General features: G+C 38.1%; 1 pseudogene; it reads right to left on the bottom strand.

Annotated features, from left to right (window-relative positions):
* Window positions 1-8,544: 8,544 nt before the first annotated feature.
* Window positions 8,545-9,677, bottom strand: LOC137234979 (transmembrane protein 135-like; annotated as a pseudogene).
* Between the last annotated feature and the right edge of the window lie 3,034 nt (window positions 9,678-12,711).

A 12,711-nucleotide genomic window follows, 5' to 3' on the forward strand; every position in this document is an offset into this window, starting at 1 on the left:
TCGCTGAAAAAGATGCTCGGAGAAGCAGACTACAATAACATTGTAGAAAAACAAGATCATTACATCAAATACATCGATACCGGGATGGAAAGAACGCATCAAAAAAAGCTACAAAAAAAATTTCTAAAAACATACAACAATTTGGGATTCGATTTAACGAAGACTGGTTTTTAAACAAAACTAAAATTGAAATACCAGATGAGTACCGTTGGTTACTTTCGTTAGGCACAAAATTTGCTCTACGAGTCACCAAAAATAGTTTTTCACCATTGCATATCATCGCAGAACTAGAGCAGGTGGTTCAGGAAATCGAAGATGACAGAACCGAAGATAGTGCAAGAGGCAACATTGCAATGAAAATTAGCAACTACTAAAAAAGGCTCAGCAACAACCCGATAGACAAATTTATAATGAAAAAATATGAAGACACGATGAAATTCATATCAAAATATAAAGAGGAAATAGTTTTAACTCAGGCTGACAAAGGGAACAAAACAGTCTTGATGTACAGAAACGATTATGTAAAGAAAATTAATAAATTATTAAGTGACAGAAAAGTGTATAAAACCATAAAGAAAGACCCAACACAACAACTTATGAGAAAAAATAACACTCATTTTAGCAAACCAAAAAATACAAAATTGTAAACGAAATGCTGAAAAGAAACGAAATTGACATTAAAGAAAAATTTCACTTGTCCAGTGTAGCATCCATCGCACCGAGACTATACGGTCTTCCCAAAATACACAAAGAAAACATGCCCCTTATACCAATCGCATCATCGACAAAAGTACCATGTTACAACTTATCCAAACATATCGGGGAAATACTCAAAAATATAGTTTCTGGCGAATATAATATTAAAAATTAATTCCAATTAAAATACAAACTTAAAAGTATCAATATAGAAGATGACGAAATCCTCATATCATTTGACGTAGTTTCACTATTCACTAACATCCCGATACACTTTGCAATACAGACAATAATGAAAAATTGGTCAGAGTTGGAAAAACATACAAAAATTACAAAGAAACGATTTCAAAATATACTCGAATTTTGTCTGAGAGAAAACAATTACACTATGTACAACTTAACAATATACCAACAAATATACGGCATGCCCATGGGTAATCCACTATCTCCCACCATAGCCGACATAGTACTGGACAAAATACTTGACGACAGCATAGCTGAACTTAACAGAAATGACATATATATCAAATACATAAATAAGTATGTAGATGATATATTTGCTATCATAAAGAGAAAGGACGTGGAAGAAATTTTAAGAGTATTAAACGCACAGCATAATAGTTTAAAATTCACAGTAGAAATAGAGCAAGAAAGTAAAATAGCCTTCCTAGACTTACAAATAATTAGATATAATAAAAAATTATTAACGAGTTGGTACGCAATAACCATTGCATCAGGAAGAATTATTAACTACCATTCGAACCATCTGTACAATCAAAAACTAAATACAGCGACAAGCCTTATTAGAAAAGCCATAACGCTTACCGACATCGAATTCATGGCAGAAACCCAAAACATTATAAAAAGTATTTTATTTAAAAGCAGCTATCCCAAGAAGCTCATTGACAGGCTTCTAGAAAATACAAAGGAAAAAATACGCAAAGAGGAAAAGGAAACACCTGATTGTGAAAGGGGAAAAACCAAAAATGTATCGGAGTAACATTTATACCGGGCTTAGCGGATAGCAAAATACTCCAAAAAACTATAAAAACTCAAAATACAAATTACGCCCACAAACCTAACAACACTATTGTTATAACTACGTGTTGTCTTTAACCTTGTGCTCTATTTAATGATTAGTCATTGTACATAGAGATGTGTTTTCTAATGCATAACTGAACTAGGGTTGCCTAGTTCAATTATGCTTGTACAAGTTGTGTTGTTATAAATAGTATGGGTATACATATACAACATCTTCCCTTTATAAAATATGTATCAATACAATTTGAAATATTATGCTTTACAAGTTCAGTTTGTCTGGTGGTTTAACTTTTCTTCCTCTTTGAGTTGTATACATTTCATTTGGTTTATCAGTTTGGTTAGCTATTCTAGTATTTTCAAAATTCATATTTTTATTTTCTACAGTCTTGTTTTCTTGGATTTTAGTTTGGTTAGCTATACTAGTATTTTCAAAATTCATATTTTTATTTTCTACAGTCTTGTTTCCTTGGATTCTAGTCTTTTCATTTACATGTGTATGGTAATCTATTACATTCCGGTATTTTGCCATATCATCACTTATTGCGCCATTTTCATTTATATTTTCTTCATTTAAAGGTTTTTTGAGAATATTTTCTCGGCTTCTTCTATATAAACCGCCTTCAGTATCTTGAACTAAATAGGACCTCGGCTCTGGACATTTTTTAATTATTACACCGGGATGCCAAACAGAAGTGGGAGATTTCTTATACATAATTTTCTCTTTTTCATTAAGTGGTTTAAGAGGTCTGGTTTTCTTATTGAAATTTTTAGCTGATTTTTACTTTATTTTTCGATTTCCATTCTATACTCCGATTTGTCAACAAGCCTTGCTTCAAAATTTTGTGTCATTGATGGTATTTTAGTTCTCAGTCTTCGAGACATGAGCAACTCGCTTGGGCTTGGCATGCTATTTTTCGGCGTTGTTCTGTAATATAAAAGTGCTGTGTATGGATCGGTTTTTTCATCTAGACATTAATGTAACATTTTCTTAATGATTTGAATTGACCTCTCGGCCAGGCCATTTGACCTAGATAGATATGGGCTGGAAGTTGTATGTTGAATATTCCATTCGACACAAAATTTTTTAAAATCAATAGAATTGGATGACGGCCGTTATCCGAAACAAGGATTCCCTGTACCCCATGTCGGGCAAAAATAGATTTCAATTTAGTTACTACTGCCAAGCTTGAGAAACCCGAGTTAAGAAGTTCAATTTCAATATACTTTGAATAGTAGTCTACGACCAGTGCATACGTTCTTTTGTTGAACTCAAATAAATCACAGCCTAATTTTTACCATGGTATATCTGGTACCTCATGGTTCATCAATTCTTGTTTTCGATTTGCTACTCTGTATTTCATGCAAAGCTCGCACCTAGAGACTACGTCTAAGATGTCATTATTTATGTTAAGCAAAACACTGATTCTTTAGCTAGACTTTGACAGCGCTGCACGCCCATAAACCTTTATATGAAGTACCTTGGGGATAACAATGCGATTATTTTTTAAAAGCAAATTATCTACAATTGAAAGGTCATCTTTGTAACTAAAGTAAGGCATGGCTGCCTGGTCAACTATTTTTTTATTTGATGGCCATCCGTCTTTAACATACTTTTTCACTTTTTGCAAGACTTCATCCACTTGCGTGGCATTCTTTATTTCTTTTATGGACTCTTCTGAAAGTCCTATGTGAGACGTTAACAATTTGCACTGTAAATCCAATTCTTTATCCACATCAAAGTTGGTTTTTTCCCTCAATGGCGCTCTAGAGAGTGTATCGGATACAAATAAATATTTGCCAGGTTTATACACAACTTGTAAGTTGTAACATTGTAAACGCATCATAAAGCGTTGTAGTCGTGGTGTAATTTTAAAAAGATGTTTATTAAACAGCGATACTAAAGGTTTATGGTCGGTCTCTACAATAACTTTCAACCCGTAAACGTATTGGTGGAACTTGTCGCAGCCGAAAAGAATAGCGAAAAGTTCTTTTTCTATTTGTGCATAATTAATCTGAGAGCTAGTCAAAGAGACTGAGCCGAACGCAATCGGGTTTTCCTCATGAAAAATAGCAGCACCGACTGCAAATTTAGAGGCGTCTACAGACAACCTCAGCTGTTTACGGGTATCAAAATACATCAGCACCGGTGCTCTTGTAATTTCATTTTTTAGATTAATGAATTCCCTTTCATGAGCATCATTCCAATGCCACTGTATATCTTTTTTCAGTAATTCGCGTAAGTTTTTATTTTTGGCTGACCTATTTTCTATAAAATCCCCTAAATAGTTAATCATGCCCAGGAATCTCTGTAACTCAGGCACTGAATGTGGTGCTGGTAAATCTGTTTAGCTTTAATTTTTTCTGGGTCTGGTTTAATTCCCTGCTCATTAAAAATATGCCCTATGAACTTAATTTCGCGTCTATAAAAATGTGATTTTGTTTTATTAAACTTCAAACCTACGTTTTAAGCCCTTTCTAGTACTTTCTTCAATATTCTCTCATGTTCCGCGATGTTAGATGCATGTATCAAAAAGCCATCCATGTAGATTATTAACCCTTCAATTTCACAAAATAATTTTACCATTTTGGCATGAAATATTTCTGGCGCTGCATTGATACCAAAGGGTAAGCGTAAAAACCTGCGATACCTGCCAAATGGTGTATTAAATGTACATAGCTTGGAGGAGTGTTCATCCAATTTCATCATTCAAAACCCTGAATTCGCATCCAGTGTACTAAAAACTTTAGACCCGCTTAATTTAGATTCACATTCATCAATATTCGGAAACGCAAAACGTGGTCGCAAAATAGCTTTATTCAGATTTCGTGGATCTAGACATAATCGTAAATTGCCATTAGGTTTAGTACTAACACAATTGAGCTCACCCACTCGGTTGGTTCTTTAACAGGTGTAATAACTTTTAAATCCACCATTCTATTTAGTTCATTTTGTAAAGGCTCATACAGTGTAAATGGGATTTTCCTAGGAGGATCTGTTTCTGGTTCCACCTCCGGATTGATTTTTAAATGACCTTCATCTTTAAGTAGCCCTAGACAATCAAACACATTTGAATATTCTTCGAACTTTTTATTTAGGCACTTTACCATATTGACCTGTTTCACTAAATCCATCAAAATGGCGCTTCGTAGACCTATAATATTATTGCAATTCATATTTATAATATAGAATTCAAGTGAATATACTTTCTGTTTAAAAAACAAACGTATGTTGCACACGCCTACAGTTGGCAATTTTTAGCCACTAAAAGTTAATATTTTGGACAATGCGTGGTGGCAACGGCGCGCACCCACGTATTTGTTAAAGATTAGTTAAGGCGAAAAAAGTGGAAGAAAATAAAAACACCAAAAAGGTTTCGTATTAATAAAGAAAGAATTCACAGTGTTTTTTTTTTATTCAATGTATATAAATACAACAAGTGTTAAGGAAGATTTTAACAGATGTTGTGAAAATGAAAATATTAAATATATTTTCGGAAATTATTAAATATATTTTATGAAATTGACAACTATTTTATGAAATTGACAACTTACGTGAACGGGCGATTACGTGTACCTTTGCTGGCTGCTGGATTCAAAGAGGACGAGACTCTTTGCTACATGAGCCGATGAACCCACGATACAGCTCCTTCGTTGGGTTTCCCGGCAACAAAGTTGCTGTACCGCGGACTCACAGCGGTAAAATCTTAAGGTACATACGTACTACCACTCACACATGCCTGTGTGTATAGTGATCACAAGAATATGCGGGTGGTAGTAACGAAGGAAAATAACAAAGAAAGTTATGTTACGAGGGGGGAGGGGGGGGGGGGGGGGGGGAGATATATTTAGGCCTGTGGCCTAAACATACCGGCCCCCTTGCCGTAAGCAACAAAGAAAAAAAACTGAAAAGAAAAAAGGGAATGACACGTGATCGCACGTCCAGTAAGGCGTTATGTCGATGTGCAGATGCGGACTGCAAGCACTGCACGTCGCACGATGGACTTCGTGTATCGTTGTCCTGTGAAGAAAAAGAAAAGAAGTTATTCAAAATACGTACGTGGTTTTAAATTCCGTGCAGTAATTACTTAGTGTGCCCCTGAGACTACCAGCCCGAATACGGTCGGTTGGGTCAGGAGGCCGCCAACTGTTGTTGCTGGCATTTCGCTTACCATCAGTTCGGCGTATAGATCAGCGCCGAGTGTAAGACGAACTGGCGATGAGCGGTAGAACTGCGGATCTGCAAGCCGCATAAATTCAAATGGAACGGCAACCTTTGGATCCACATTGGATGGCGGACTCAACCGATAGTGGCCGTTGACCACGGCGGCTTGGGTAGTGACATGAGTCGTTGACCCGAACTTGCCGCGCAGAATCAGTGTGCATTGCCCTGGTCCTTGGCGCTCTAACTGCAAATCGCGTACCAGCTCTGCATCGACGATGGTGCTGGCGGCGCAGGGATCAATGATCGCACGAACCAAGTGTAGGTGCCCACGCGATTCGACGCGTACGATGGCCGTCGGAGCAATGGGCACGAAAGACCGCATGATGGGCGTTGGAGTGGCTGGGAGCAGCCGGCCGGTTCGGAAGCCTTCCGGTGTACCACGCGATTGTGCTTGTATATTTTGGGCGTCAGAATGGTATGGCGTCGATTTATCTCGCCGCTGCTGTCTTCCACGTTTGGATGACTTGGTCGGGCTTCCTTGGAGCCCAATGTCGCGGTGCCGCCAGTTTCCTCGTTCGTTTCGACGTTTGTTTGCTTTCGCCGCGCTTCTTTCATGTTGTAACAGCGGCCGGAAACTGCGCGTCCCATGGTTGACAGTTGACGGTCTTGTTGTCTCCGTTTTACCTCTTCTTCCTCCGCCTTTGCTCTCTCCTCCTCCACCTGCTGAGCCCAGGACTTTGTCGGCCCCATTAGGTGGATTGACAACGTGTCATCGGAGGTGTTGTCGTCGCCAATGGTTGTTGCATCATCGCGTTCAGAAAGACGTTTATCTAGATGGAGCGTGGTGTGGTGCTTTTGCTGGCACCGTTTGCAGCGATATTTACTTTTGCCGTTGTCAACGCGATGAAACGGCGACAAACAATTCGGGCAGTATTTATGTAGTAGGACAGCCCGTAACCTTTCTTCGGGCGACTTGCTTCTGTACTCAGCGCAGAGCCTCATGCTATGGTTTCTACCGCAGAGCTGGCAGGCGACGTCGAAGCGCTTGGCGCTCACCTCTGACTTGGCCAATAGAGTTTCGAAACGGGTCATGATCTGAAAGAATATTGGTATCATTGATCATGCATAAATTGAGGTTGGCGGAATGTTGTTTGGGTGGCGTAAAAAAAATTATCTCTAATATATTATCCAAAAAAAAAAAAACATTTTATTGAAATAAAATTTAATTTAAATAAAATTAAAGACCATAAGTAAATACTTATGCGCTCTGGTGGCTGGTGCTTTAGTCATTCCACGTAATTTGACTAGTCATTTTACGGTCATAGGTTATATTCCTAGTCACATTTGCATGGGCGTGATTAGGTTTTGTGACCAAATTTTTTGTAGGGATTTTATAATTTATTTTATGTCGGTAGATGTCGCCGAAGTAGTCCTAAAGATTTATTTTTGATTTGTGGTGAACTTTGTTTTCACAACAAGTGGCCTGCCACCACACGGAACGGTTCCAAACCTGGCTGAAAAGGTATTACAGAGTTACACTTCCACCATTCAACATTATTTTTGACGTGTATTGTCGATAATGTTGAGATCCGTGTTATTAAGTATTTTAAATCTCGACCAAATGAATGATTGGTCGAGATATGTAATACGCGATATGTGTGGCGTATTGTGCTCGATATGTCGTGCGGCATGCAATGCCTGACGTGTAGTGCGTGACGTGGAGTGCGGCGTGTAGTGCATGACGTGTAGTGAATGGCGTGTAGTGCATAACGTGTAGTGCGCGAGATGCTTGCGCATGAGGCCTAACGTTAGTATTGCAATAATCATTGACAGTCAGGAATTAAATGTAGAGATTTTGACATTTCTACAATTTCTCACTTCCTGAATGAAAAAAAATGTCATTCATATAAAACACGCGGTGAGTATAGGTACTAAACTGCGTAATCTTACTCTTTATTAACTAATTTTGTATTTTTATTTTCAGGATTTCTTTCCAATGTTGTAAATAAAGCTGGGAAGCGAAATTTTACGCGATAAACAAGATGTGTCCTTCTAATGAAAGGCGCGAGGTCCCAAGAGGTATTTGAAGCGTTTAGCCGCCCAAAGGCATGGATATTAGACAAATTGGGAGGCGTATTTGCTCCTTGACCGTCAAGTGGCCCACATAAATTGCGCGAATTATTGCCCTTAATGATTTTCTTGAGAAATCAAGTACGCCCTCATTGGGGCTGAGGTGACCAAAATTCTGATGCAGCGTCTCATTAAAATTGATGGCAAAGTACGTACTGATCCAAAGATACGACTAGCATTATCAATGGCGCTTAGTCAATCAGACATGTTGCCACGTGAAGTGTATCTATTTGAACGCCTTGATTCCGGGCGCTCTAGTGAGCGCATGAAAAATTCGAAATGTGTAGTATTCATAAGACCAACAGCATGTACAGCTACTTGCCGACATGAAAAATTTCATCGAAACCTATCCACAATTTACTGTACAAAAACATCTTTGCGTAATGGGAGGTTTATCAGCGCTCACTGCAAAGCGAAGCCTCTTTGAAGTATCCGAGGTGAGCAAGAGGTTGCATGTAAAGCTGAACATTCGCAACAACTTCAGCGTATACGTAAAATTATAGCCGATGAACGTATTACAGATATATCGTGAAATTGTTTACGTGAGGCAAAACTCCTCTATCGATGCCTAAGTTGTACAATATTTGCAATGCTTTCCACATTACATATATGGCCACCGTCACATCGAGATAAATACTAAAAGCTATACTGCCAAGTAAACCCTCCGGAATGGCAAAGCGTGGGTCATCTCTTCCGAAACTATGTCGTAATATGTAGGAAACACCCTAAGAGAAACATCCTAGAAATATGCCCAACTTTAATGTATCCTTATCGAAAAAGGTTTTTCGCACATCCAATTTGAATTGTAAAATTCTTCTCAAGTTTAATACTATTCTCAGTCCCATTTGCGGACCTGAACCACCAACAAAAAGTTTAATACCACCTACAAAAGCATAACGCCAACAATTATCACGATGTGGGCATGATGGAGGTTTACTCTTCACCGCCTCCAAGAAGCGACTATAAAGCTGCACAATTACATTTATACTTCGAAAATCTAGTGGCGGATGTGAACGTACTATATTACTGTCGGACGTGTGTATCGTTGTCGCATCAGGTAAATTTTTCGTTGACGTTGATCCTGGCTTTGTTGTTAAATTCATAACAATTGGACCTTCTTCCGCTTTATCCACGAAGAAACGTAAAAAATTAAATAGCGAGTCTTTACATGTACCTTTATGTAAGCCCAAACGATACAAATACAACAAAGCTGATATGCTAATACCAAAAATTAACGTTTGTCCCTGTGATATTGAGCGTACATAACCGCGTGCTATGCCCATCTTCCAGAGGACTTCGGTGGCCAAATTGGCTACATATAGCCAATTGATTAATATTGATGCAAAGCTGCAGAGAAAACCTGGTACAAAAGCTATGGTAGCATGATAATAATGACCAATAATTTTACGCATAAGGCAATTAATCAAAATGAATGTGTAGGCATTTGTGACGAGGAAAGCCGATGATTGTAATATACCAAGAGCTGTTCTTTTGAGGTGGGCTAGACTTGGTATACGATGCCGCATAATAAGTGAAAGCACATACACCATTGTGTAAACTCGTTTGCGCAGCTATCTGTCCATGGATGTGTGAATTCTTTACGGGTGCCGGAGACTGTTGTCAGAAAGCGGCTTTGTGCGTTCGTCATATTTACAAGTAGCCGGAGTTGCGAGTGACAAAATTAAAGTTTTTTTGTTTTTATTTTGTTTGCTGTTGGGCTGTTTTGGCACACGCTGCACCCAGTAAATATGCCTCCGGCCACATAAATCAAAGCGCACACCACTCACATTTACTACGTTTATTAGTCCCACAATCTTCATTCACAAACTTATGAAAACGCCCAGCAATAATTTTGAACTATTTTGTTGCACATTTTACTTGATAAAAACAATTTTTATTCGTACAAAGTACAATACTTTTTGTTATTTTGCTGATAAACACCACAAGAAGTGGTCGTATTTATGGTTGGTGGCGAAGAAGCACTGGCAGTACACTAACTTAATCATCTTGGCTATAAGCAATATTAGGTGGTACGACTATACACATTGCGAAAAGGTTTATAGGTGAGGTATTGAAGGCAACCGAAGGTATTCAGTTCAAACATACCAAATCAATGTTGAAATATATTTCTAGTGATAATTACTAAACTAATGATAGATAGTAGCGGGGAACACTTAAACAGCTGTATTCATTTACATTCTATATTCATGATTATTATGACTGCTGTACCGTGGTTTTGCTACACTGTTATCAGTATTTGTACAAATACCTCACGATTGAAGGCAGCCGGACGTGATAGTATTTGGAGTAGTGCTTGCTGAACATAAGGTGATTTTGGAATGCGTTGTTCGAGCCCATTGACGCAAATATTTATGCAATTTTCTTTTAGGATAGAACATGAGGAGGCTGTTTCTAATATGGTGGCCGACGAAAACTTATGCGTACCACCATGTTGACCATCATGATGCATATGAACTGAACCGAGCGACGATACTTTGTCAATCACCACTGAACATTTCAAGGGCATGCTTTATATCTAATCAATCGACTCCACGCCCTTCGATCCAAGTAAGTTAGCTAGTTTTACCAAAGTACACGCTGTTATGTCCACCAGAGGGGTGTCATTTGATGGTAGCAATGCGCGAAAATTATTGCAATAGGGTACTTAATATACGTTTCATTGTATTCAAAACATTGCCATTTATTAAACATTTTACTACCACGACCTCGCCTTTCTTATTATTGGTATCAGCCGAGTTACATGCAAAGACAAATCTTGTGCCGCTTTGCTTCGTGCGTTGCGGTTTTTTTGAAAGAATATTAGTATTACAAGTGGAAAGCGATCAGTTTACTAATACCCGATATGTATTGAACTGAATAATTCCTTAGCACACTTATTTAATTTTTCGATGAATGTATTACCATGCCACCGTCTATTAGTGTGGCTGAACATAGGTTTTATGAAAAGCACGGACACCTAGGAATCGCGCACTTGCATAAACCTATGAGCATACGAAACCTAAACCGATCCAAAATTCATAGTTCAACGTCGAAAACTCGACCAGTAAACCGATTCACGTAAATATGTTATTAGTAAATAGTAGATACTCCCTAACGAAATATGAGTACATTTGCGGATGCTAACTTATTCATTTCTTATCTCCGGAACATTCACCTCCGCTAAGAATTTGGGCAATGGGAACACTTCCATTAATACTTAACGTAAAGGAGCTTTCAGAAATTTCAGATTCAAAATTTGAATACTCCCTGTGTAGCAGGACGGCACAAAAGCTTAACCCTTCTGTCGCCCTATCTCAGAATGCCTTTCATTGACTCCATCTTATGTCAAAATGCATTGAACTTATGCTCACATAGGGGGGTTTTGAAACAAAATTTGATATAGTGTATTTTTGGATAAAATTCCAAACCAACATAGCTTTTATCAATTCACGAAATATTTACTAGTAGCTATTGGTTCCATTCTAAATTTCCAAGGAATGCTTCACATGTTTCTAAAACGATTTGCCAGGGATTCAATTTGATTAGTTCCCTATTTGGTATGAAACCAAATTTCGATATTGTCGTGTTAGGTATTGAGTTATTATTAGAGGTGTTATGATAAATTCTGGGTGTGATGTATTTATGGGATAGAGATTCAATTGCAAAAGTAATAAGTTTTTGATTCGTCTCTGATGGTATGAGTGTATCCGAGTTAACGACACGTTCGATGACAGTTTGCTCTGGCAGCTTTTGATTGTTTGTAATCATACACCATGGTTCGTTTTTGTTTTGCTTATAATTTTCACAGAATGCTGTCTGGGGTAAAATGTTGTGAAAAAAATGTAATACTTTTTGGGGCTGTTCACAAATGTTCGTTATTTAAGCTAATGTTTCTTTGACAAGAGGACAAGTTAATTTATTTGTAACCATTCTCGTGAGAAATTCGATTGTTTCGCGCTAATTATTTGGAATTTACGCAAACCCTTTGAGTTTTCAGATTTTAACGACGAATCTCATATATATTGAAATTTATCTTTCCAGTTCATTCTTAAAAGTGGGATATGATAGGAAAACAGAAGGTGGATATTGTTAGCAGAATTCGCAGTGGAATTTCTAGGGTTTTTGGAAGTGGAATATTGTGCGGTTTATTTTCTCATTTTCTTAATTTTCGACTTTATTTATATTTGAATATTTTTTGATTCGCTGGATATTCTGGTGACGATAAGAATAAATTTCTTTGAGGATTTAACTGCTAATTTAATTGCGGATTCTGTGGCAGATAGTGAATCTGCGTTAGGGTATGCTGGCTTCGTTCCGGGGAACGAGAGCGGGATATCGGTGTGTTGGCCTCGTTCGGGGTGAACGAGAGCTGGGTTGTTTGGGATGAAGGAATATGGATTATTAAAGTTCATTTTCCTTGTCGTTGGGCGGGAGTAGTACCAGTTTCGCGATTGGTCTCGTAATTTGTCCTTTAATTGTATTGACGTCAAGAACACGTACACGGTTATCGGAACCTGGGTGAGTGTTGACGATTCTCCCCATTCTCCACTCGTTTGGTTGTAGGTTGTCCTCCTTTATGACCACTAGGTCCCCGGGTTTTAAGTTGGATTGTGGATGTTTCCACTTATACGGTTTCTGGATTTCGGTGAGATATTCCGATTTCCATCTTTTGCAGAATATTT

The sequence above is a fragment of the Eurosta solidaginis genome, chromosome X (assembly GCF_040869045.1).
Source record: "Eurosta solidaginis isolate ZX-2024a chromosome X, ASM4086904v1, whole genome shotgun sequence".
In the NCBI taxonomy this organism is placed as follows: domain Eukaryota; kingdom Metazoa; phylum Arthropoda; class Insecta; order Diptera; family Tephritidae; genus Eurosta; species Eurosta solidaginis.